Source organism: Panthera tigris, chromosome A3 (genome assembly GCF_018350195.1).
Source record: "Panthera tigris isolate Pti1 chromosome A3, P.tigris_Pti1_mat1.1, whole genome shotgun sequence".
Classification (NCBI taxonomy): Eukaryota; Metazoa; Chordata; class Mammalia; order Carnivora; family Felidae; genus Panthera; species Panthera tigris.
The window spans coordinates 38690281-38716182 of NC_056662.1; the positions used below are offsets into that span (position 1 = coordinate 38690281).

General features: G+C 35.9%; 1 protein-coding gene across 12 annotated transcripts in view; it reads right to left on the bottom strand.

Annotated features, from left to right (window-relative positions):
• Nucleotides 1-25902, bottom strand: part of TASP1 (taspase 1) — a 342726-nt gene that overhangs the window by 192320 nt on the left and 124504 nt on the right. The gene's annotated exons all lie outside the window — the stretch shown is intronic.

The following is a 25902-nucleotide window of genomic DNA, read 5'->3' on the forward strand; positions in this document are numbered from 1 at the left end:
CCTAAATTTTTAATATTTGTTATGTCTTTTATGTGATTTCACCAGGGGATTCTTCTGTGTATACCTGAGGAAAATGTGTATTCTTATTTTTCTTGAATGGAATGGTTTATATACATCTTTTAGAACCAAATATTCTGAAGTATGCTTCAAGTAAAAAATGTTCTTGTCATGGAAAAAATAAATAAAAAGCTCACCTTAAAAAAAAAAAAAACTGCCAAAGGTATTCCAATAGTTTTTTTTAGAAAATCAGGTCCTTCATTAATTCACACAACAGGTAAAGGATATCAAATGATCTCAGCATCTACTGAGACTAAAGGAGAAGTATGACTCAACTCTATAGTCAAAAAACTCACAGCAAAAGAAGGAACAATCCACTCAGATTCCCCAACAGGTCCAGGGACAAAGTAACATTTTCTCATGTTATTAATTTGCGTACACACACACACACACACACACACACACACAACACTGGTAAATGGAGAGAGAAGGTTCTTAGCAATGAAAAAGATTGCCATATACATATATGCCATATATATATATATATGCCTTTCCTTCCCACTTTTTCCCTCTTTTCCTCTGCACCCTCTCAGTATATACATGCAAAGATGCATACACACATATGTGTATATACACATATGTGTATATTATGAATACACATAAAATATGTACTCACTGCCAAAAATACAAACCATTCAAAAAATGTCAAAAGCTTTTTTTAAATCACTTGACACTGGGCACCAAAGTGGCTCAGTCGGTTAAGTATCTGACTTCAGCTCAGGTCATGATCTCATGGTTTGTGAGTTCAAGCCCTGCACTGACAGTGTAGAGTCAGCTTGAGATTTTCTCTCTCTCCTTCTCTCTCTGCCCCTCCTCTACTCGTGCTTTCCCTCTTTCTCAAAATAAATAAATAAACTTAAAAAAAAAAATCACTTGACATTTTTCCAGAAGTAACTTCCCTATATTTTTTGGTAAAGCGTAAATGTAAATATCTTTCCAGATCTAATATCATTTTGTAAGTATCTACACTTAGAAGATCTAGATATGCAATTTAATATATAACTCTGTGAGCAAGACTATTGGTGCTCCCTATTTTGTTAAATTTTTGTAATATTATTTTTATAATCAGGGATAAAACAACAATAAAGTTAATAGAAAATAAACCATTTTTGACACTTACAATGTAAAGACACTGTGCTAAGCTCATGAAACCCCATAAATTTTAATTCCCTTTGTGTACATATTTGATGTTGAAGAGTGAAATGTTATACTTTAGAACAATAATAATTGTTAGGAAATTGGCATATTATAAGCTAAATGAGTGTTCAGAAGGTTATGTACACATGCCTGAAGTCAAAGAGCTAAACCACATGAAGTTAACATTACATCAAAAATACACAGTATGTGTCAGAGAGACTTTTCCTCCGTTGTTATACAAGAATATACAGGGTTTTCCAATGACTGATTTTTCACCAAGAAACTTTTAAAATTATGACTTCTATTCGGACATATATCACCTCTAACATAAGAGCGTTGACATCAAAAGCTTGTTCTCCTGCAGGTTCCAATCAAAGAAAAGTTTGACTTATGTGGTTTCACCCACAAAATTCCAAGGTTTCTTAGAATATGCTGCCAGATAGCTGAAGTGTGATTCAAAAGAAAACAGTTCCATTCCTTATATGTGGATATGAAGAAATAAGGCTTTCACTGCATCCTCCTTTTGTCCTTATTCATACAAGTATATACTTATGTTCTCAGGTCTTAGCAGAAAACATGAATTATACATAGAATGAAGACCTAACAGCAAACCTAGAAGAAAAGTGATATAGGCACGCCTCAGATATATTGCAGGTTCAGTTCCAGACCAGTGCAATAAAGCGAGTCAGATAAACGTTTTGGTTTCCCAGAGCATATAAAAGTTATGTTTACATTACACTCTAGTTTATTAAGTGTGCAACAGTATTATGTCTAATAGAACAATGTACATATTTTAATTAAAAAATACTTTATTGCTAAAAAATGCTAACCATCATCTGAGCTTTCAGCAAGTCATAATTACTGACCAGAGATCACCATAACAAATATAATAATAATGAAAAAGTTTGAAATATTGTGAGAATTACCAACATGTGACACAGAGACACAAAGTGAGCAAATACTGTTGGAAAAGTGCTGCCAACAGACTTGCTCAGCACAGGGTTGCTACAAATACTCAATTTGTTTTAAAAAGAAATTTGTGAACCACAACAAAGTGAAGCAGAGTAAAACAAGGTATATCTGTAAATATCAATTTTCTATAAAAACTTACTTATTTTAGCATCAGTAAGAATGAAAACTGCATGGATTGAAAAACATAGTGAATTCATAACTTATGTTTTAAAAGCTTTTATGTTTGAAAGATGCTATGGAACCAATTCACTCTTCTGAAAATTGGTAAGTGAAAGCAAAAAATCTAGCATTTCTTTGTCCTTCCTATAGCAACTGTACAGCAGGGAAATCAAATAGTTTATAAAGGAAAATTTTCTCCATAGAAATGCCCCAACTAATAAGTAAATAATAATTACAGAGAATTAGAATATAATCACTTATAACCCATAATGTAATAACTAACACAGGCAACAATCATCAATAGCTGCTAATAGCACAAAAAGATACAACCAGACATTAAATGCCCCTTGATAAAATTTCACGTTGTAGTCTTGCCCCACATCAAAATATTTACAAGCCTGAATCTGAACAAGCCTCTAAATTCAATTATCGATTTCCATAAATAAACAGCATTTGTAAAAAACCTACAGTTAACATCATACTTAATGGTGAAAAACTGAATTGCTTCTCCCTAAGATCAGAAACAAGATAATGATGTCTGCTTTTATCACTTCTATTCAACAATATTCTGGAAGCTCAAGTTATTGCAATTAGGCAAGAAAAATAAATAAAAGGCATAAATATCAGAAAGAAAGAAGCAAAACTGCTTTGCAGATGACATAATTACTTATGTAGAGAAACCAAGGGTATCTATAAAACAACTACTAGAGGTGTCTCTCCAGGTTCTTCCTATCTTGTTAGTAGTCTAGGGCAAAAGTTGGCAACAGACACCTGCCTGGTACTTAACAGTCCCCAAAATGTGGACTTGACTTTCATTTCTTCCCCCATCAACTCACTCACCAGATTGTTACTGAGCACTTACTTGGTGCCAGGTCCAGAATGCACAGCAGTTGGCAGGGGTGCTGCTGCATAATGTCAGATCTCCCCAGTGGTGCTGGACCCCTCCCTGACTACTGAGTATTCAGTAAACTGCCATCCTGTCCAGTCCAGATGCCAGTGCCCTCATTGTGTATTTTATAGATCAACCTTGGGGATTTAGATGAGAACCCTAGATTCAGCAGGAACCTTGGACATTCCCACAGCCCACTATGAACCACTCTCCATGCCAAGTCATCTCCCACTAATCCCAACCCTGAGCCCAGTCTCAGCTCACTCATTCCCAATGTGCTTCCTGTTGCTGAAACTTCAATATGCCCCACACTCAAAGCCTTCAGTATTATAATACATGTCCTCTCTTGTAAGAATTAGAATACATTTCCTCTTGTGGGGATCCTTAACCTTTCAAAACCCAAACTGAAGATGAATTCGTAATAAAAAAATTACAAACCACACATGCATGGGCACGCATGCATACACAAACACACATACACACACACACACACACACACACACACACACACACACACACCAAGATGGAATGAGCAGATATAAAAAAAATAATGTAAAAGATTATCAAACCAAGAAGTGTTAATAGAATAGAGGCTGATAATCATTTTCAGTTAAAACAGATAAAGTAAATATTGTAGGTTTTGTAGTCTATATATGATCTCTGTCAAATTTTCTTCTTTTATTTTTATAACAATCCTTTAAAAATTTAAAAATCATTCTTAGCTCATGGGCTGTACAAATTTAGACCACAGGCCAGATCTGGCCAACAAGTCATAGTTTGACTATCCCTATATTAGAACAATTTGTAGTACAAAGATTAAAAGGAAGGGAGATCATAATTTTTTAAAACAAGGCAAACTGGGAGTAGGGGCCAGGAGGAGGTGTACAAGATTTTTCAAGGAACCAAATAAAACTTTCTTAAATTAAAAGAAAATTATTTAAAACTCAATGCAAGAAAAAAAAAACCTCAATGCAAGAGAGAGAAATATAATGTATACCTATGGGAAAAAAAATCTAAAATGTATCCTAGAATGATAAAATGAGGAGTTAAGAAGCCTAGAGTATAAAATGAGAATATCCAACATATTAACAGGCATTTTGAAATAGAGAAAAGAAAGAATGGGGTGAGAGAGTACTAACATTTGAAGAGATCATGAATAAGTGTTATCAGAACTTAAGTTACAAGGAAATTCTTAAACTGAAGATGCATACAGAGTTCCAAAGAAAATGAATCCTACTGTAGTGAAGCTCTGGACCAAAAGCAATTAAAAACTAATCATAAAGAAAAGGAGGATCATCTACAAAGAAATTTAAAATTATAACTGATAAGTTCCCAACCAACAAAAGAGACCAGAAGACTAATATCTTTATTGCTAAGGCAATAAACAGAAAATAACTTGTCAACCTAGAAACAGTTAAAACTACCATGTGAGAGTGAGGGTGAATACAAACAGTTCAGACATATAAAAAAAAGAATTCTTTGAGATTTTATCTCCCAGGTTACTTCTACTCTTCCCAACACTACTCCTTGTCATAATTTCTGCTGATTTTAATATTTACCTAGATGATTCTCCCAACAAACAGTGGCATCCAGATTCTCTGATATCCTCTCTTCAAGTTATCCGCACTACCTCATACATTCCCTCCCATGACTATGTCATTATCAATAACATTAACTCCTCCATAGTCTCAACCACAATCATCCCACCCCTCCTATCTTTCCAGCTCACCTCTGGAGCACTTCGATTCCCTCCACCTCACTAAAAACTGCCATCCATTAATTCTGTTGCTTTCGAACTATCCTGCACTCCTCTTGGGGCATTACCTCCTTCCTTATCCGGATAAAACTCCAATGCTTCATCAACTTATATCCATTCTCTTACTCCTAAAAGCCTACAAGTTTGCCTTCACCAAACTTGTCTGGCAGAAGCCCACTCGGGAGTATTAGTCAAAGTACTACACAAGACTGCAAAAGCAAATAACCACCAAGTCCCAGTGGCTTAAAATAACAAAAATATAATTCTCATTAATGTTATAGGTTGTACCTGGGTCACCAGAGAATGTACTCCACACAGTCACTCAGGAACAAACCTAGGCTCATAGAGATGCCATCATCTATAACTGCACCTCCTGGATTATACCTACTCCAGAACAAGAGGGCATCCAGGGCCTGGAAGTCACACATATAATTTCCACTCCAGTCTAGTGGCCAGAAATAGTCACATGGTCTCAGGCAACCACAAATGGGCTGTGAAATATGGAGGAGTATAGAAATAGTCAGGAAGCACTACATTAAATGTCTCCATCATGTGTGACTCAATCTGATTTTCCACGTCTGCATCTGCAGAGCTAAATGAGGTATAGCAGCCATCCTATACCATGGGGGGACATACATAAGAGGGAAGGCATACCAACAGAGGAATGTAGGAGAGAAAGGACAGACCAGTTACTGACCCCAGCCTCCTTCCAGGTTTCTTGTTACATGAGATCTAAAATAAAACAAAACAACCTATCTGTTTAAGCCACTATAACTGAGTTCTCTTTTTTAAGCCCAAACGCATTCTTTTTTCATTTTTCTTGTCTTGGAATACATATAACTTAAAATTTACCATTTAATCATTTTTTAAACATACCTTCAGTGGCATTTGTGGTGCTGTACAACCATCACCACCATTTACCTCCAGAATTTTTTCATCCGAAACTCAGAGTTTCAACTGAAACTCTGCACCCATCCAACAACAGCTCCCCATTTCTTCTCTCCCCCCAACCCTGGCAACCACCATTCTAACTTCCATCTCTACAAATTTGACTACTCTAGGTACCTCACATAGGTAGAAGCCTATACTTTTGTCCTTTTGTGACTGACTTATTTCACTTAACAAAATGTCCTCCAAGTCTCGTTCATATGGTAGTATGTTGCAGAATTTCCTTCCTTTTTAAGGTTAAATAATATATTGTATGTATATATACATTTGGTTTATCCATTCATCTGTCAGTGGACATTTGGGCCAAATGCATTCTTAATCTATATAGAGAGCTATTTGCTGAGAAAGAAAATGACTTAGAAAACTTTACACTGAAAGAAGATAACTTCTACTTACTTCCTTCAACTCAAACATAAAACTGCATTGAGTCAAATATAATTTTTGATAAGTTTGTGTAGGTTTATCTATCAAATATCATTTGCAGCAATACCTGAAAAATATCATTTGGTCTGAGCATACTTATTTTCACTGAGTTACTCTGGAAAATCCATGATATATTTAATTGCTACCAACAGCCAAATTTATTTGAATAAATGAGAGTCATTTTAATTAAAATAAATCCTTTATAATGCCTGAAAAATGGAATCTTACATATTTAATAGCACTTTTTATCCATGTAAAAAGTGACCACTTCCCTAAGTCATAAGACCACTATAGGGAGGCAATCTTTAGAATGCCTGTTTGTGGGTTTGTTTAGGATCCAGAAAAAGTTGGCAAAACTCCAAAGAAACTAGAAGGTAAATAGAGCATCTTTATTTTTCCCTCATCTACAAGTGCCCAATAATGCCATCATTTCTCTAGTAAACACATTGGCCTACATTACAAAAGAGTTTCTGTATCTTTACTAAAGGAGAAATCTGAGAGTTCTCAGTCAAGCAGCAGGGTCTTGTTTAGAGGAGGACCCCTTGTGCATTCTATTTATTTCTCTCTCTCTCTCTCTCTCTCTCTCTCTCTCTCTCTCACACACACACACACACACACACACACACACACACACCCCTACTTAAGGTCTAAGGCCCTATACAGTAGGAATTAGTATTTTCTATTCTATTGTCACACTCATGTTTAAATCCAGCTGAGTGACTTTGGAAGTCTTTATTTAAGCCTCAGTTTCTTCAATTGTAAAATGAAAAATCTGAGTAGCAACTACCCCATGGAGCTATTGTGAGGACAAAAATGAAATACTGTACATAAAACATTTAGCATCGAGTTGGGCCCTTAGTAAGCACTTAATAAATATTAAAATAAAGGTAATAACCTTAAGGAAAACCATTTTCTGTCATTGTCTCACCTCAACCTAGTCTGTGTACTTTTCTTCTATTGTGACAAAGTGATTCTCAGGTAGCCTGACAATCATCACCGAGAGCCTAGAATACAGTTGAAAAGGAGTTTAGCCTTTGATTTGCAATTCTAAAGGCTACTGCTTCAAAGCAAACTGAGACTTCACATAGAGTCAAAATGATCACCTGAGTAAACCTTTCATTATCAAAACAAAACAAATAATATGGAAAAAAAAATCCCTTTTAGTCTGGCAGAAAACATTTTAACTGTGGTTATCCAGGAATTGTAGGTTATGCATGATTTTTGTTCATTATTTACTCTTACTATTTTCCCTAATTCCTTTAATAAATACCTTTCCCCCCCCCCCCCCCCCAACAGGTTTATTGCCTGACTTCAACATTACACTCTGGCATTCACAATACTTTCTCTTAAGGCAAGATGTAAAGACCAAGGCAGAGACTCCCATAATGGGATTTGGTCCCATGCACTTACTTCCCTTTACCTGAGTTCATGAGTTGGTAAATGAGACCGTGAACTAATGCTACAGGTGTTTTATTCATCTGACCTTCATCACACTGAGTATTTTCACCTCAGGTCTAGTGATAGATACAGCCTTCAAACTAAGACAATTAAAAATATGCAAACATAACAGCCCCCCAAAATCATACTGTCAAATCATGTTTTAGTCCTAATATGTAAGTAACAAAATAAAGTGTTTGCAGTAAGTATAGAGAAACAAAATTTTACCAATTCTTGGGTAACACTTAAGATACATTTTCATCATTTCAAGATAAGTTTTCATCTTTTTTTTTAATCTTTGTCTCAATTTAATGGTGTCTCAATTTAATGAGCCAAATTGTTACAAAATGAAAATTAAAAGGGCCTTATGTGTCAAGTTTTTGATGTAGTTTTCAAATGTAGGGTTTTAATGTAATGTTTACATATAGAAGATTATGATAACTCCTCCACAGGATCTCACAAGATTAGGATTTTAAAGTATAACTCCTAATCCAGATCTTTCTCTTCGTTGGGAAACTTTATTTCTTCTAAACCACTCTAGACTCATTCTAATACAAAGAGCCCCCAGAGGGGGAAAGTGAAGTTGCATTCACAGGAGAGACATAAGCCACATTCCCAGGCAGCCTGCATACACGAGTACAGGATCAGCAGCAACAAAAGCTCACATTCAGTACCACTGGCACAACACACATCTCCAAGGATTACTGATGATTGTGAAGTATTTATGTCATCTTATAAATGCTGCCATTCACTCTCACTGCGGCTAGTGGGCATCTGAAAAATCTTTCAACACATCCCCTGTTAGAAGTCCACAGGGACAGATAAGTAATGAGGAAAGGCCTTTCCAAATTTAAAAGGAAACATTTGGTACTTCAGTTTCCAGTATTGCAACATCTCTTTTTCAACAAAGGAATTTATTACACAGTACGTCACCTTTTCCCTCTCGGAGGATTTACTGCCAATTTTGGAGTTGGGTTACTTCTGGTTTTCAAGCCTGTCTTGTGAAATTAAAGAGAGGACTGCCTTAAAAGTGATAGAACACACATGATTTCAGTCCTCACAGTGTCCCTATGGTTATCAAACCTGGAACCTATTACATACAAGAAGAAAACATAAGGAGCTTTATAAAGAGATGGAATAAAAGTGAAGATGTCTAATCCAGTCAAGTCTAAAAGTTATATTCACCAACACACATTTAGTATTTCCTCAATATTTAGCTCTCTCTAATCCATAATCCATCAACACACTTTGGATATTTATAGTGATCTATCAAAAACAACTCAGGCTTTTCTGATTTTTTCGATCAATAATAAATAATGAAAAGAAACCAATTTTATAATTAGCTCCTATAGATCTCATCTCTTACAAAGAAGGATGTGATTAATATGTGCTTTAGCATTTCATAATTATTTAAAGTACAGAAAAATATATTACAACAGTTACAATTAAACATAGGAAAATATCTCATCTACAGCACAGTGTTCCGCATATGCTATATATACTAAATGTTTGACAATTACTAGTTATTACCACTATTATCAATTTTATTGAGAAGGTATAACCAAACCACAAAAGATTCAACTGTCTGAACAAGAGGTAGCTACATAAATGAGAAGGGTTCCAGGTTTGTGAATGCAAATACTTTCAGAAACTAAAAAACAAATAAAAAAGCTCCAACAAAAATTAGTAGTGAACAGCCATTATCCAATCTGCCATGTCAGAAAGAGTCTGTGGTTAACAACACAGAAGCATCCTCCACCAAAGCTTGAGCCACTCCTTCTTTCCCTTGGTCCTGTCTTTGTCAAAGTCACATCTCAACGTGGGGACTATACCACATATTTATTCTGAGTGTAATAAAGATAATAAAATAGTACCTTGCTTTCTGATCTAACTATTCTAGATTTAGTTATCTAAATTACTACACTCTAGGGCACCTGTATGGCTCAAGTGGTTAAGCATCTGACTCTTGATTTTGGCTCAGGTCATGATCTCATGGTCATGAGAGTGAGCCCTGCATTGGAGGGCCAGCATGGAGCCTAAGATTCTCTCTCTCCCTGCCCCTCCCCTGCTCACATGTGTGCACGTGCTCTCTTTCTCTGAAACAAAAAACAAAATAATGATAATGATAATAATAAATTACAACACTCTAATTAAAGCCCCAGGGCAAATGGTGCCAGGCAGGGGGTGAAAATCAGAGAAAACCACCTTAGTTTTTAGCTATGATGTTCTTAACTATGGTGTTCTTAGCTATGATAGAGCCCCTAAAATCCTATCACTACTGTCGAGTTTGCCTGGGAAACATACTACATGCATAAGAATTAGACTAATCTACATTTGCGACCTCACTAGGGCAGTAGCCATAAAAGAAGCCTCATTGTTTGTAATGTTCAGCTGATGCTCTTGGACATCTTCTATCCAGAGTCCTGTTCAATCAGAGAGAACCACAGATAAGTAGAACCACCTCCAGCTATGGAATCTGAAATAAGTCACTTAAGATCTCCATGCTTCAGTTTTCTCACTGGAAAAAAGCTTAAGCTTAAGCTTAAGTGGTCTTAAATTCCTCATAAGAAAAAATTTTATAGCTGTAAGTACTTTTAGAACTTCAATAACATTCCAGGGGTGCCTGGGTGGCTCAGTTGGTTAAGCATCCAACTTTGGCTCAGGTCATGATCTCACAGTTCACAAGTTCAAGCCTCACATTGGGCTCTGTGCTGGCAGCTCGGAACCTGGAGCCTGCTTTGGATTCTGTGTCTCCCTCTTTCTCTACCTCTCCCCCATTTGCATTCTCTCTCTCTCTCTCTCTCTCAAAAATAAATAACTTATGAGAAACCCCTTTTAAAATGCTATTAATCAATAAAATATTAAAATTCAACTATAGACAACTTTAAAGTTTATATTCATTTTTGAAAGAAACAGAGACAGCATGAGTGGGGAAGGGCAGAGAGAGAGGGAGACAGAGAATCCCAAGCAGGCTCCCAGCTGCCAGTGCAAAGCCTGATGCAGGGCTTGAACCCACAAAACCAAGAGGTCATGACATGAGCCAAAACCAAGAGTCTGACGCTTAACTGACTGAACCACCCTGGCACCCTGAGAACTTTATTTTTTAAGGGGAAAGATAAAAGGTCATGATTCACAGACTCACCATCAATTGATCAACAACTGTGTATCTGGGGCTTTTCCAGTATCATCTCATTAAAGCTTTACAATTAACTTGTAAAGAAGGTATTGCCATCCCCACTGGACAAATAACAAGTGTTAAATTGGAAAAACAAAGAGTATAAGATCCAAGTCTTGTAACTCTAAGTAACATGCTTGCTCCATGATGGCCCACAACTGTAGAAATCATGCCATACCAAAAAAAAGAGATACAAAGAAAACTCAAAAGCCTCAAAACTCTAAGTCCATGATCAAGATCAAAGTAATAATTACCTGCAGATAAAGAGCACAACAAATTTTGATACCAACAATTAGGACTGTAGATAACTCCCAATTTAAACCACAACATCCTAGAAACAGTCACTAAGCAAGCCCCAAAGAAATAATATTAAAGTTGGAAATTTCATTTTGCATCAAGGCCACAGTGTGTACTTTATGAGTAAAAAAAGCCAAACACAGTTATAAATATCTATAATAATGTAGATGTAATGTAAAATAAATATTTCAGTACACATATAGATTATATATTATTTACAAAGCCCACAAACAGAATATAAGCAAGACAGTTATACTATACCATAAATTTAGCCTATAACTACCAAGTCAGCCATATATGTTAAACATTTAATTAATACTTTTCTTAATGACAAAATATATAAGTGATTTGTGGGAGTGATTTGAATGGCCACAGTCTCTTTAAAATCTGAAAAAGGAAATCTGAGTTGATGTTATTTCTCAATAAATTCCTCTGTACAAAGGAGAGGCAATATAAATCATTTCATCAGTCTTAAAGCCATATTCAGAGTTTAAAACCAACATTCAGTATTTAGAGGCCTCATAAAGTATGATGGGGAAAAAGTTTTAAATCTGCTCACCAGTCATTGCTTATCCCTTTCTCTAGTCAACACAGTGTCAAGGGTAGTTCTGAGACTAGAAAAAGACACACAAGTTCTGAAGGTGAAAAGGGAAAATAGTAATCATATTCATTTGTCTAGATCAGAGTAGAATTTAAGGAATAACAGTAAAAATATGGTCCTAAAGCTATCTTACCATCAACTAACAAAAATCACAGAAGCAGATAAAAGAAGGAAAAAGCAAAACAGGTAGGACACCTCAAGTAAAACATGTTAATAAAAGGCAAACAGACAGTATAAAATTTAGCACCTCTCAAGGTTTTCATTTGACATCATTAAGAAATAATGCTAGTTAAAGAAGAAAATACATTCATGTGTATTACACTTAAACTTTTAGTTTAGCCAAGAAATTTATTTACAATTTTATTCAAAAGTTGCCTAAGACTCTGCTTCCTAGGGCATGAAAAAAAAGATCTATCTTTGCCTAAAATTAAACAGTCTCAGGAAATTCAGGGTATTTTCCATGAAAAGCCATATATAGATTCCGTAGGATCCACAAACCACAAATAAAGAACCCACACAGCTCTGACTTAACTTTAAAATATACAAGTATATGATTATAAACCAGGAAGCAAACTTTCATTTTGATTTCTAATACAAATACCTTCTGCTAGGACCATGAATTCCATGTGACAAAGGCAACAGTGACACTTTCATTGCCTAGGGGCTAATGTGGAAACTGCGGCGAAAATAATGAAATTAGATTATCATGTTAGAATCATACTATTTCATATTAAAAAAAGAAATAAGGATCCTTGGAAAAATAACTGGTTCTGGGCCTGGCTAAGGCAGTCCCCAAGAGGAGTCTGAGGTATCTTGTTCTACCTAAAAGCAAGGAAACTATCAATAATAGTTACATTAAAGAGGACTGAATCCAACTTAAAGGGGCTTTTATTGACAAAAGATGGAACAATTTTACCAGCAAAACGAATAATGGTTCTAAGTCCTTGAATATGTCAATTACAAATGAGATTGATTCACTTCTCTCCTAGATGTATAGAATGCATTCCTTTTCAGTAGCAAATATTTACTTCAATCTTGTCTGTGTTCCAACCATAATGTTTATCATATAACCAGTGATTACAAACATATGAAAAAGCAAGAAATGTGCCCTATAAACAACAGAAAAAACAGTCAACAGAAACAAGCTACTAATGGCTCTGATGTTAGAATTACCACGAGAACCTTAAAATAACTAGAATAATTATTTTATGTAACGAGTGGAAAGGAGGAAAATCTTAACAGAGAAAATCTTCAAATATGAACCAAATAAAATAAAATAAGTAGTATCAAAAATGAAAATGCATTCAACCAGCTTAGGAGCAAATAAGAGATAGCTAAAGAAAATATCAGTGAATTTAATAATGGTCATGAGAAACTACCCATATTGAAACACAAAGAGGATAAGAATGACTAAAAATGGAACAAAGCACCATAGATCTGTAGAATACTAAATGCATATAATGGCAGTCTCAGGAGAAGAAGAAAGGACAGGGCAGAAGAAATGTTTGAAGATATAATGGAGGAGAATTTTCCAAACTTGACAAGTGAAACCAACTCAATAAACTGGGGTCCTCAGCAAAGCCTAAGAAAGATAAATACAAAGAATATCACACTTAGGGATATCACAGTCAAACTGCTGAAAACCAAAGATAAAATATTATACACAAATTAAAAAATACATATTACACACAAGGGGACAACTATAAAACTTCTCATCAGAAACACTGAAAGTCAAAAAGACAACAGAATAACATTTTTGAATTACTGAAGAAAAAATACAGTCAACATAGAACTCTCTGTGCAGAGAAAATATCCTTCAAAAATAAAGAGGAAATGAAGACATTTCAGACAGACAAAGGTGGCAGACTCATCACCAGCAAAGCTGAACTATAAAAATACTAAAAAGCATTCTTTAGGGTTGGTATTACAAATAAAAAGCATCAAAAAGAGGAGCTAGTTGGCTAAAACCATTTTAATTTTAAAAAGCTATTAAGTATGTGTCCATGTGTTTATTTGTGTGCAAATTTCTTTAAAAGATAACAAACCATTTAAAGTAAAAATAATAATGAAGACGATACACTGTGGGGTTTATAACATAATAGGAACATTAAAATATATGTCAAGAACTCAAAAGGTAAAAAAGAAATAATGAATTTATCCTAGTAAAAGGATCTTACATTGTTTATTAAGTACAGTATTATTGTTATCATCATAAAATAAACTATGGTAACTTAATTATACATATTGCAATCTCTAAAGTAAATACACACAAAAAACATAATATATTGAGGCAGAACAAAATATTAACAGAGGAGAAAAAAATGAACTACCAAAAAAATATTCAACCCAAAGGAAAACAGGAAGAGAAGAACAAAGGAAAGAAAGAATACAAAACAAAAAGCAAAATGGTCAGATTTTGCCTGATCATGTCAATAATTACATTAATTGTAAATGGACTAAATTCTACATGTAAAAGTCTCAGATTATCAAACTGGATTAAATTTAAAAGGGGAGGGGCCCACTTTATTTATCAGAAACATAATTTCATATAAAAAGCAAGATAGGATAAAAGTAAAATTGTGGAAAATGATATCCCAGGCAGGCCCACTACACATAAGAAAGCTGATATGACTATCTCAATGTTAAACAGTTATCAAAACAGAGGATTATCCAGAGGTAAAAAAGAATATTTTATAATGATAAAAGGGTTAATTTATCAAGGAGACATTATGATCCTAAATGTGTATGTACCTAATAACTTCTAAACACACAGCTGTATTTAGAATTCTTTCTAATGTCAGAACTTCTAAATGAATTCAATGGACTGAAACACATCAAATATATATATATATATATATATATATATATATATATATATATAAATATATAAATTGACGATTTCTCATATGAACAAATAAGTGTACATTTAAAAAATAAATTCAGTACAATAAAACCTAATTGAGTATCTTATGAAATTACCTGAGCATCGTTTCATTACTTTGAAAACTGATGTATAAATAAAAAGACTTCAGCATCTTTTCTGCCTTTCCTGTATAAACTGTATCTGTGGGTAGCCAAACAGATGATGAGGAAAGGGTTTTCCTTTTAAAATAATTAGAGCCACAATCAAAAAGAATGAAATCTTGCCATTTGCAACTATGTGGCTGGAACTAGAGGGTATTATGCTAAGCAAAATTAGTCAGTCAGAGAAAGACAAATATCATATGACTTCACTCATATGAGGACTTTTAAGACACAGAACAGATGAACACAAGGGAAGGGAAGCAAGAATAATATAAAAACAGAGAGGGGAACAAAGCCTAAGAGACCCTTAAATATGGAGAACAAACAGGGATAACAGAGGGGTTGTGGAGGGGGGATGGGATAAATGGGTAAGGGGTATTAAGGAATCTACTCCTGAAATCATTGTTGCACTATATGCTAACTACTTTGCATGTAAATTAAAAAAAATAAAATTAAAATAAAAAATATATAAATGAGAAGTAAAATAATAATTAGAGCCAATAAATGCAGGGGAAATCATAGAATTCTGAAATATAGTCACACAACGCAGTATTCTACAAATGTTAAGATAAATGCAGAAGAGTTATAGAGCAAGTTTTTGGACAAATACTAGAGAAATACAGTATTTGGTGAAAGAGGCAAGTTACAGAGAACTGTATATCATATGATACTATGTTTCTAGAGCTCAATGAGAACCATAAAACAGTAATATGTTGTTTAGGATGTATACATATTAAACTTTGTTTTAAGGCAAGAGAATGATACAAAATTCAGGATAGTGAATCAGAGATAATTACTCTGGAGGAGACGCAGGGGTTTGGGAAGGGATAGGAGTAGATATTACTAATACTAATATTCATGTTAAGTTAATGATAAAAATGTAAGGGATTTTATTTTATTTTTATGTTTCATAACTTACATCTATGATGCATTCTTTTATAATATATATATATATTAAATGACACAAATTAAAAATACTTAGTTCTTAATAAGAAAAAAGGATATAATAAGTCAATATCTACCAAAATCCTTAAAAATGTCCATTCCTTTTGAGTCATAAAGTATATTTTCAGGTACTTGTGGTAAGGAAATAGACAAGTATACAAATGTAATGTACAAGAAAATCACTGCTATTTGAACAGCAAAAAGCAAAACAAAACAAAAACAAAAAATAAAAAACAAAAACAAAAACCAGGAAACAACTCAATGGTCGTTCTAAAAAACTGAAACAACCATAGAATAGAATTTTATGCAGCTATTTTAAACTAATAAAATTACTATTTAAATCACTAACTTAGGAGTTATTAAATTCCTAAACTTTATGAGTTAGAACAGGGGTACTTAAGCTGAGCAATCCAAGACTACGAATCCCATAAAATTCTACTAGGATTGTGTATACATTTATGCAGGTAACAATGTTTATGTGCTTGTTTCCAGGGACAGAATTCAAGAAAATATAGTTACTATGGTAGCTAATCTCCAAAGATGGTCCCCAATGAAAAAAGCTGCCCAGTATTCATCTCCTCCTACACTGAATCTGGATTAGCCCTTTCATAAGCAGAATGCTAGTCCTAGACCTAAGCCCTAAGGAGGCTTGACAGTTTTTACTTTTGCACTTTGAGGGTCCTGAGCTACCATGTAAGAAATCCAGCTATCTCGCTGGAGAAGCCATATTAAAGAGGAATAAGCTCTGATACTATGTGGGAAGAAAAGCAAGTCCAAAGCATCCCAGCAGACCAGTTGAGCCCAACCTTCTGGTTGCCCCCACCAAGGCACCATCCATGTGATAAAACTATCATGGACATCTAGTTAAGCCACCATCTGAATGCAGCCACATGAGAATACCCAAGCATAACCGACAAAAGAACTGTCTACTTGAGACCCAGCCAACACACATAATCATAAGAAATAAGAAAAGGTTGTTCTTCTAAACCACAGAGATTGGGGGTGGTTTGTTAAACAGCAATAGATAACCAAATAGTTACAGATGGCTGCTTTAGACTAACTTCACTTAATTAAGCATCTAATGTGTTGCATTATAATAGCTAAAACAAAAATCAGAAGCTATCCATTAGAGGATATAACACCATTCCTCAGTTATATAATGCCATTTATATAACAGTTTCATTGAACAAAAACAACTTTAGTCACTTCGATTTCATGTACTTTATTTACATAGGCCCTTTTATTACACATAAATGAAATACAGATCAAGCATCTAACTTTGCCCTTATATTAAGAGATGAAAAGGAGTGAGACCCTCAAATGACCCTTCATTTTAAATATTACAGTGGTTACTTATGTAAATTGCTTTCATTTTAAATATTACAGTGGTTACTTATGTAAATCACCCTCTAGACTTAAAAAAAAAAAAAGTAGAATGAGGTTAAGAGAACACGTGTTTAAAAGGTATTTTATAATGCTAATAAAATTGCATTGTATTATGTCATATTAAGACAATTACAATGCTTACCAACTAGAAATACTTTCCCTTTATTAATTTACTCAATAATCTTGCAAATGATACTTGAGAGGAAAACAAATTCAAACAGAACCAGGAATTCTGCCCCAGAACCAAGAAGCAAAGCAGAACATAAACAATATGAAAAAGGCCAGATCCCATTTCATCTATTCAATTTGAGTGAAATGAAGATATAAACAAACTTTGTGGTGGCGTGTTTTTTTTTTAATCTATTGCATTTGATTTTTCAAAACAAAAACATCCATTTTCCACAGCCAGCTCTGTGTTAGCCAAAAATAATGGCAAAAGGCATGGCTTTGGTAAGGACAAACTTAAATGACAACTATATATTTTTTAACTCTTTAAATATGCAACCTATAACATTTTAAGTACAACAATCGCTGATTAAATTTCAATTTAGCCCCTCTTCTTTTTCATATTTCTCTGCTATCATTGAGTGAAGATTCCTTAGATTCTTTAGGCACTCAAGCACTGTTTGACCTTTCTGAACCTCAGATTTCTCATTTGAAAATGAGAATCATTATGTAAAAAGTACTTAGCATAGTACCTGCCCACAGCAAATGCTCAACAAATGATAGCTGTAGTTATCATCCTTATTACTGATCACAAAATGATGGTAAGTGCCAAGTTTAGTAGGATGGTTATCTGCATACCTATTTCCTTCTTTCCTAACAGAATCCTAATTTTGTTCTGCTTTCTACTCCCCCCAGCCCAAAGTCACATATGTGATCCACAGGCATATCATGTGTCCATGATAGGCTTATGGATAATTCCCTTTTGTCAGTGATTAGCTCAGGAATGGACATGTGACCCAACATTAGCCAACCACCAAAATGTGAGAAGAGGTCTGCTGAGAAGCTTCTGATGAAGTATTCCTCAATCCTAGAAAAGAGTTACCCAAAAAATGATTTTTTTCCCTTTCTCTGGAGATTTTTGTGTGATGAGTTTTTCTGGCAATGCAGCAGCCTTTCTGCCATCAGCCTACGGAAGAGGCCAACAATGATGATGACAGAAGAGAACTAGGTCCTTGATACCATCAGTGGAGTCCCTAAACCAACCAACCCTGGGGTCCACCTATTTCAGGACTTCCTCTTATGTAACATCATACCATTCCTTACTATTAAAGCCAGTTCAGGTTGTGAGTTTTGTAACCTGCAGGCCAAAGCATTCTAATCACTACAGTAATGGAAAGGTATTAAAAACTGTAATAGATTTTATCACAACTAAACTAAAGTGAAACAACCCTTCTCTTCAAAAGAACAGAGCCTCTACCATGAATATGTAAAAAGCTCTTCAATAAGCAGGGGCACTAATTCTGGTTTACCAATGTGGCAACACATGTACATGTAGCTGAAAAGCTACAAAGTAAGTCATTGTGCCAATCAGACTGTATGACAGTGCTTCAAAATGGGCAAAGTGCCAATCAGACCGTATGGCAATCAAAATAGGCAAAAACAGTGCTTCAATTCAACAGAGATTTATTTATTTTTTAACTATTATCTTTGAGCCACCAGCTTCTTCCACAAGGAGCTCCCAGGCTTTGTAATGAGGAACAATCATGTAAGTCATATAAATGCTAACTCTTGACCCCACTGACCATGGAGGGAGTAAATCTGCAGGACTGAGTGAGAAGGAGGGGAAGAGGGAAAGAGCAGGGTTGCAGAAAAGAGAAGAAAGACATTTGAGCTCAAACCTGAAAGATCAACCAGACTTCACCATATGGATAAGAAGGGAAGGGATTCTACGCAGGAGCCAAGAGAAACATGCACTCCTTCCTCAAGAAACTGTGTGCCAAGTTGTTTATGTTGCAATGATAGCATTAAAGAAATGAACAAAGGACAACAGCTAGGACTTCACAGTAAGAGTTTATTGTGTAGATCATCATAAAAACTTACCTGTGCAATTCGCATAGTGAGTTGCTAAGAACTACCCATGAACTTGAAGACATGGGCAGGGTTTAATATGCAAAAGTTGATCTGAGGAAAGCACAGGGCTGTACACAAACCCAAGTCTGTACCGAGATACAAATAATTCTGATGTGAAAAGCTACAAAGAAAGAATTGCTGCTGAGATGTGAAGGAAAGTCAAAGCAGGTAAGACAAATGAGATAAATGAAGATCTATACAAGAAAGTATGAAAAATATATCAGTCAAAAATATTATATTTCTATATTCCACTAAATTTACTTTGGCATAAGTATGAAAGCTTAACAGGTAAAGCAGAGGCAAGTCTAAACTTTTTTTTTAATGTTTATTTTTGAGAGATGGAACATGAGTGGGGGAGGGGCAGAGACAGTGGGAGACACAGAATCCAAAGAAGGCTCCAGGCTCTGAGCTGTCAGCACAGAGCCCTACACGGGGATCAAACTCTGAGACCATGACCTGAGCTGAAGTCGGATGACTGACCAACTGAGCCACCCTGGCGCCTCTTTTCGTTTCTTTTCTTCTTTTTTTTTAAATCTAAACTTTTAAGGATAAAGAACTCAGATGCAACAAATGCTCAGTAAATCTTCCATGTGTATTATCTATCCTCTGACATGAATTTTATAACCTATACTGGCTACATAGGGCAGATACTCTCATATTTCTGAGAATACACCACCACATCATCATAGCAGAATCCAAGCAGGAGATTATTATTCCATCACCAACATTAGTAAATAATCACTAATATGACAGATTACAACACATAATTTATAAAGAACTAGGAAAACATTGTCAGGTAGGGCTAGAATAGAGAGAAAAAGAGGGAATAAACAGAACTCCTCAGCATTTCAAAACACCCTCACAATACTGACTTCCAAACAACAGGAGATACAATGCCACAAAGTAATCATCTCAATGATAATTAACATATCTGTATGTTTCTCTTCCATAAAGAAAGATGTCCTCATCTTGGCACAGGTGGACATACCCTTCCAACATGCCCCCTCCGTAACGATTCAAGCCTAAGTCTGATTCCCAAACCCATGATATCCTGCACCCCAAACTGCCTCCAGCATGCACCTGATCTTACATTCTATGTGGGTATATGTAGACCTACAATACCACTGTAGAAATTTAATGAAGTCGCTAATTCTTCAATATCTAACTCAGATTTTTAAAAATGTCTATCCATGCTTTCAACTAGCCAAAAGACAAATACAACACACAAATAAATATACTTTTTCATGATATGAACAAAACATTCTGAAAAAAAAAATGTAAGGTATCCTTTGGTTGAGACATGTTATACTGTGGGCTTGATCACGCTGTGATTCACTAACGAGAAACACGACATGTATTCAGTAACAGGTTAAAAAAAAATGTAAGCTATTTCAACATTTTACATTATCTCCACTTTTTCTCCATGATTCACCAATAAATCTTTTTGCCCAAATTAACCAGTCACCATGGACAGAACTAGTTAAAATAATACACATTTGATTCAGCATTATCTCTTCCTGACCCCTCTTAGAGTCAGCACCTTTTAGAGTCAGCAGTTGTTTTACCCACTTCTGTTTTCAACAAGAACCTTGGCTAGGGCAAGGAGCATCCCAGAAGAGTCTGAAAACATAAATATCATTTCTGCCAGCACAATAATCCTGTCTCAGTGGTCCCTTAACAATGCTGGCCCATAAGTTAACTTGTTACACTGTTAATGCTCTCAGGGATACCTATGGTCTAGGATATACACTAGATCTCTTTAGCTTTTGATCCACCAAAACCCACTGTGGGAAGAGACTGAGAAATTGTATGGGATAAGTGTTAGAGGCAAGGCCCAGCTGGGGGACAGCACGACACTGCCTACTGAAATGTTGTCTTACTACTTAAAGTATATCTACAGACTAGCAGTCTTGGCATCTTGTGAAACATGCAGAATCCCAGGCCCACTGGATCATAATATGCATTTTAACAGGTTATTCATACATGCTAAAGTGTGAAAAGAGTAGGTGTTTTTTAAAAAATAGCCTGAGAAACTGTTTCTGAAGACTTATCATTAAGATTATTATCCTAAACAACTCTCAGAAATAGGAAGCCTAAACCAAGGTTTGTGTCTAAAGAACTATGTACCTTATGCTGAAAATGGCCAGGGAAACTTTAAAAGAACCAAAGACCCATACCTCAGGCATCTGAGAGCTAAAGCCCAAATTCCCTGGGCATCATTTTTTTCCTAACAGCTTGCCAACATCAGATATACTATGTACCTTCAGAAAGTGATGAGTTATACCATGTACAACTTTCATAGCAACAAATTATCAATTTACAAAACTCAAAGTCAACATATTGTGCCTTACAGTCGTTTAAGCTGGCAAGACTTTAAAGTACACACAAATCTGAAGTAATGCGTTGGAAATATTTGATTTATGTTAAACAGCGCTCTGGAATTTAAACATTCATATGCTCAACCAAACCCTATTCCTGGCCAATCGGCTCACTGATCAGCTTACATATATCGTTCCAATATATACTGCCCAGCTACATTTAATATTTAAAAATTTTAAAGACCTTTTTGTATTTTTAAAATAAATCTTATTTCAAGTAAATTTCCTGAGCTAAAAAAGAACCACCACCACCACAACAAAATAATACCAAAAATGGCTCTGTGCTATAAAAGGCACTGCTTGTATTGAGTGAACTCTGCCTCTAACAAGAACCTTCTACAGAGGGAGCTAAGATGGCAAAGCCACGAAGGCCTTCAGTCCAGTAAGGAGCACGAAGCAGCGTGTCAGAAAGAAATTGTTTTTCTGCTCCTTTTGATGGGTTATGCTTTCAAGTCAGGAAATTAGAAACAGGTGTGCCAGAGGGCACACACATCCTCGCTCCACACTGAAAAACACGCGTTTTCAATTTTCAAACATGAAAGGGACTCCTGTTGAATGAAAGAAGAAATGAAAATCCAGCTCTGCTTCTGCGAACCATATGAAGGGAGTTTAGAAAGTCTTTGACAAGTTGCTCGACTTACTCCCTTCTCCAACTGACAGCAGGTAGTAGTCGACAATAGGAAGGAAAAGGCATTCTTTCAAGTGAGAACAATCAAAGGGATAATTACATTAAGGATCACAGCATTGGCATTTTAACCCATCACTTGATCTTATGCTTCTGTTTCTACCATTTCTTCACCTTCTGTTTTAAAATTAGAAGTCTGTTCTTTCAAAAACAACAACAAAGCAATACAACATAAGTATCTGGCAAAAAAAGAAATCTGAGAAAGTACAAACATCAAAAAGAACATCTTGGGGCTCACTTGTTCCCCTATAACCCAACTCTATAATCTTTTCCAAAGAAAGATCTACTATTCTTCACACTAGGGTGCTAGAAACATTTTAGTGAGTTTATGAGGGTGATAGATAGTGCTAAACTTAAAGTCACTGTTTTTGGTGAGATTTGAGGGGAAAGGGGTGTGGCAGGAAGAAAGATGTACTAAGGGCAGCAGCAACAGCCAACTCATCAGGTGCCCTGAGGGCTTGCAAGTGACCCTCTGGGAGGCACTTAATGCACATTCCTCAGGTGAATGGATGCAGCAGAACCAGAGCCAGGGCTAGCAAGCCCTTGGTATAGCCTATATTTCAACATATTTCTTTTTTTCTTTTTTTTTAATGTCTATTTATTTTTGAGAAAGAGAGAGAGAGAGAGAGAGAGCATGAGCAAGGGGGAAGGGGCAGAGAGAGAAGGAAACACAGAATCTGAAGCAGGCTCCAGGTTCTAAGCTGTCAGCACAGAGCCCAACATGGGGCTCGAACTCATGAACTGCAAGATGATGACCTGAGCTGAAGTTGGATGCTAAACCAACCAAGCCACCCGGGCACCCCTCAACATATTTCTATACTGGTAATAGGAAACTTCCCTATATGATCAAGTAAGGCCAGAGATTTCATGCCCTTTTAAATGTCTTTACTTCTCTTTTACCATACCCAGACCTGAGCGCAGGATAAAGCCTCTAAAACAGGTTGTTTTATAGCATGAGAGCAATTACAAGTCATCTGACATAAGAGCAAAATACCTGAACTCACATATACATGAAAAGACATCCTTCATATCCCTTAAAATTATGTTTTGAAGAATATTTAATGACACATCATTAATTATACAATATAAAGCATAACACAAACTGAAAAAATCTCCCAAAAATATTAATACAGACTACCACAGGATGGCAAAATTATCAGTTTCGTTTTCCAAGCTCTTTTCAATGAGTATTTGTTATTTCACAATTAGGAAAAAAAAAATCCACTCATTTAAAACTTCTAAGATGCATGATAACCAAAGCTGTCATACTGAACTGGTTTCCTAGAAAATGACCTACAATAATTCAGAATTGTACTTAACTTTGAACCATCAGTGACTTTACTTATGTAAAAAGCAGGAAATAATATATTAATAGTTCATCAGATATGAAGTGACATAATTAAAATAAGCAACAGTGTCAGAATAGAATTCCCATCCCAGATAATTACCTTAGTTCTTAGAAATGTACTGGTAGTTTAAATACTCTGTTATCTGTAAATGAACAATATTTCTTCCCCACCCCCACTAACCAAACAGTCCAAAGAGTCAAGTGCTTTTAAGATGATGATGTTTATGAATGTTAGGGTTTTATCTATGCTCACATCTAGAAGTCATAATTCACAGAAAGATTTCTCATGGCATGACTCTCAACCCAATGTATTATATACCAAATTATTTCAGCTTAAGTAGTTGCTCAGTACCCTGAGCCCCCCAAGAATCCTGTTGACTGTAAGAAGATGATGCAACAGGACTAGGACAGCCTGAAAAGGCAGATAAAAGAACCAGAGTAGGCTGAAGAGTCTGGAATCCAACTCAGTAGAACTCACAGCAATGTATTTAACTTGTTGACCAGTTTTGCCTCTCATTGTCTGAATCATTGCTAATAATTCCTGAACAATCTCAGAGATAAAAGATCTATCTCTCTATCTTCCAAAAGTATGAGCATCTCCCTACTCAAAAAGATCCCACTTCATACAAAAGAATATTTAAATACTAAGTCAAAGCGATCTAGAGATCCTACATTAAGCTCTATACACCTTGCACTCACCCCTCTATTTAGGCATCCTCCATTCTCACCAGAATAACCACTCTCAATACTTCCCTTAACATTCCTCTCAGCCTTGAATCATCTGGGCTTGACCTAGCTTACTATACCAGTTATGGATTTAATTTCTGTGTCCCCTCACAAATTCATATGTTGAAGCCCTTATCTCTTATGTGATAGTATTTGGGGAGAGGTAATTAAGGTTATATGAAGTCATGAGGATGGGACACTCATGATAGGAATAGTGTCCTTATAAAAAGAGGAAGAGGGGGCGCTTGGGTGGCTCAGTCAGTGGGTGTCCGACTTCAGGTCAGGTCATGATCTCATGGTCCATGAGTTTGAGCCCCATGTCGGCTCTGTGCTGACAGCACAGAGTCTGCAGCCTGTTGCAGATTCTGTGTCTCCCTCTCTCTGTCCCTTCCCTACTCATGCTCTGTCTCTGTCTCTCTCAAAAATATAGAAACATTAAAAAAAATGTTTTAGATAAAAAATAAATATAAAGAGGAAGAGAAACCAGAGCTAGCTTGCAAGCTCCAGCAAGAAGAAAGATGAAAGATATACTGTGACAAAAAAGCCAAAACATGGGAGGAGAATAAGGAATGTTGGCTGAGAAGATTTGTATGTTTAAATAGGGTGGTCAGAGAAGATCTCAGTAAGAAGGTGAACCATGTGAATAAAGAGCTGATGAAGTGGGAGGCAGCAGCTTAAGCTACTGAGGGTAGAGAGCTAACAGGAAAGGAAACAACTGAGGCAAAGTTCTGAAGGTAAGAGTGTGCCTGGCATGTTTAAAATACAGTAAGCAGCCAATGTAGCTGGAACTGAATAAGTAAGGGAAGAAAAGCAAGAGCTGAAGTCTGAGAAGAAAGTGGGAACACTGTATACAAGGCCTCAGAGGCCCTTCATAAGGACCTCAGCTTTTCCTCTGAGTCAGATGGGAAGTGACTGGACAGTTCAAAGAAGAGGTATGGCATGATTTGATAGGTTAGAACCCCAACTCTTATGTTAAGAACTGAATAAAAGGGCAAAAGAGCAAAAACAAGTACCAGCTAGGGGGTTACTGAAAGAATCCAGATTGGATGTGATAGCACACTGAATCTGTTGGTAGCAGTGGAGGTGCTAAGAATCGTCAGGCTATAAATATACTTAGAATAGTCAGAGTTTGTTGTTGGCTTGGATGTGGGTGAGGAAGGGAAGGGGAGGGAAGTAGAGGGGGGGAAGGGAAACCAAACCAAACCAAGCAAAAGGGGATCAAGCATGAATCCAACATTTTGACCCGAGCCACTAGGAGGCTGGAGTTGCCATTTGCTGTGTGGGAAGACTGCAAGAGAAGCAGGTGGCAGGCGGCAAAGGGGATACAATATCAAGAGCTCATATTTGGACATGCTAAATTTGAGATGCCTATCAGATATATGACTGGAGACTGAACAAGCAGTTGAATATACAACGGTGTCCTGGGAGAAGCCCAGGTTGGAGATAAAAATGGGGGAGTCATCAGCATATATATGGATGGTAC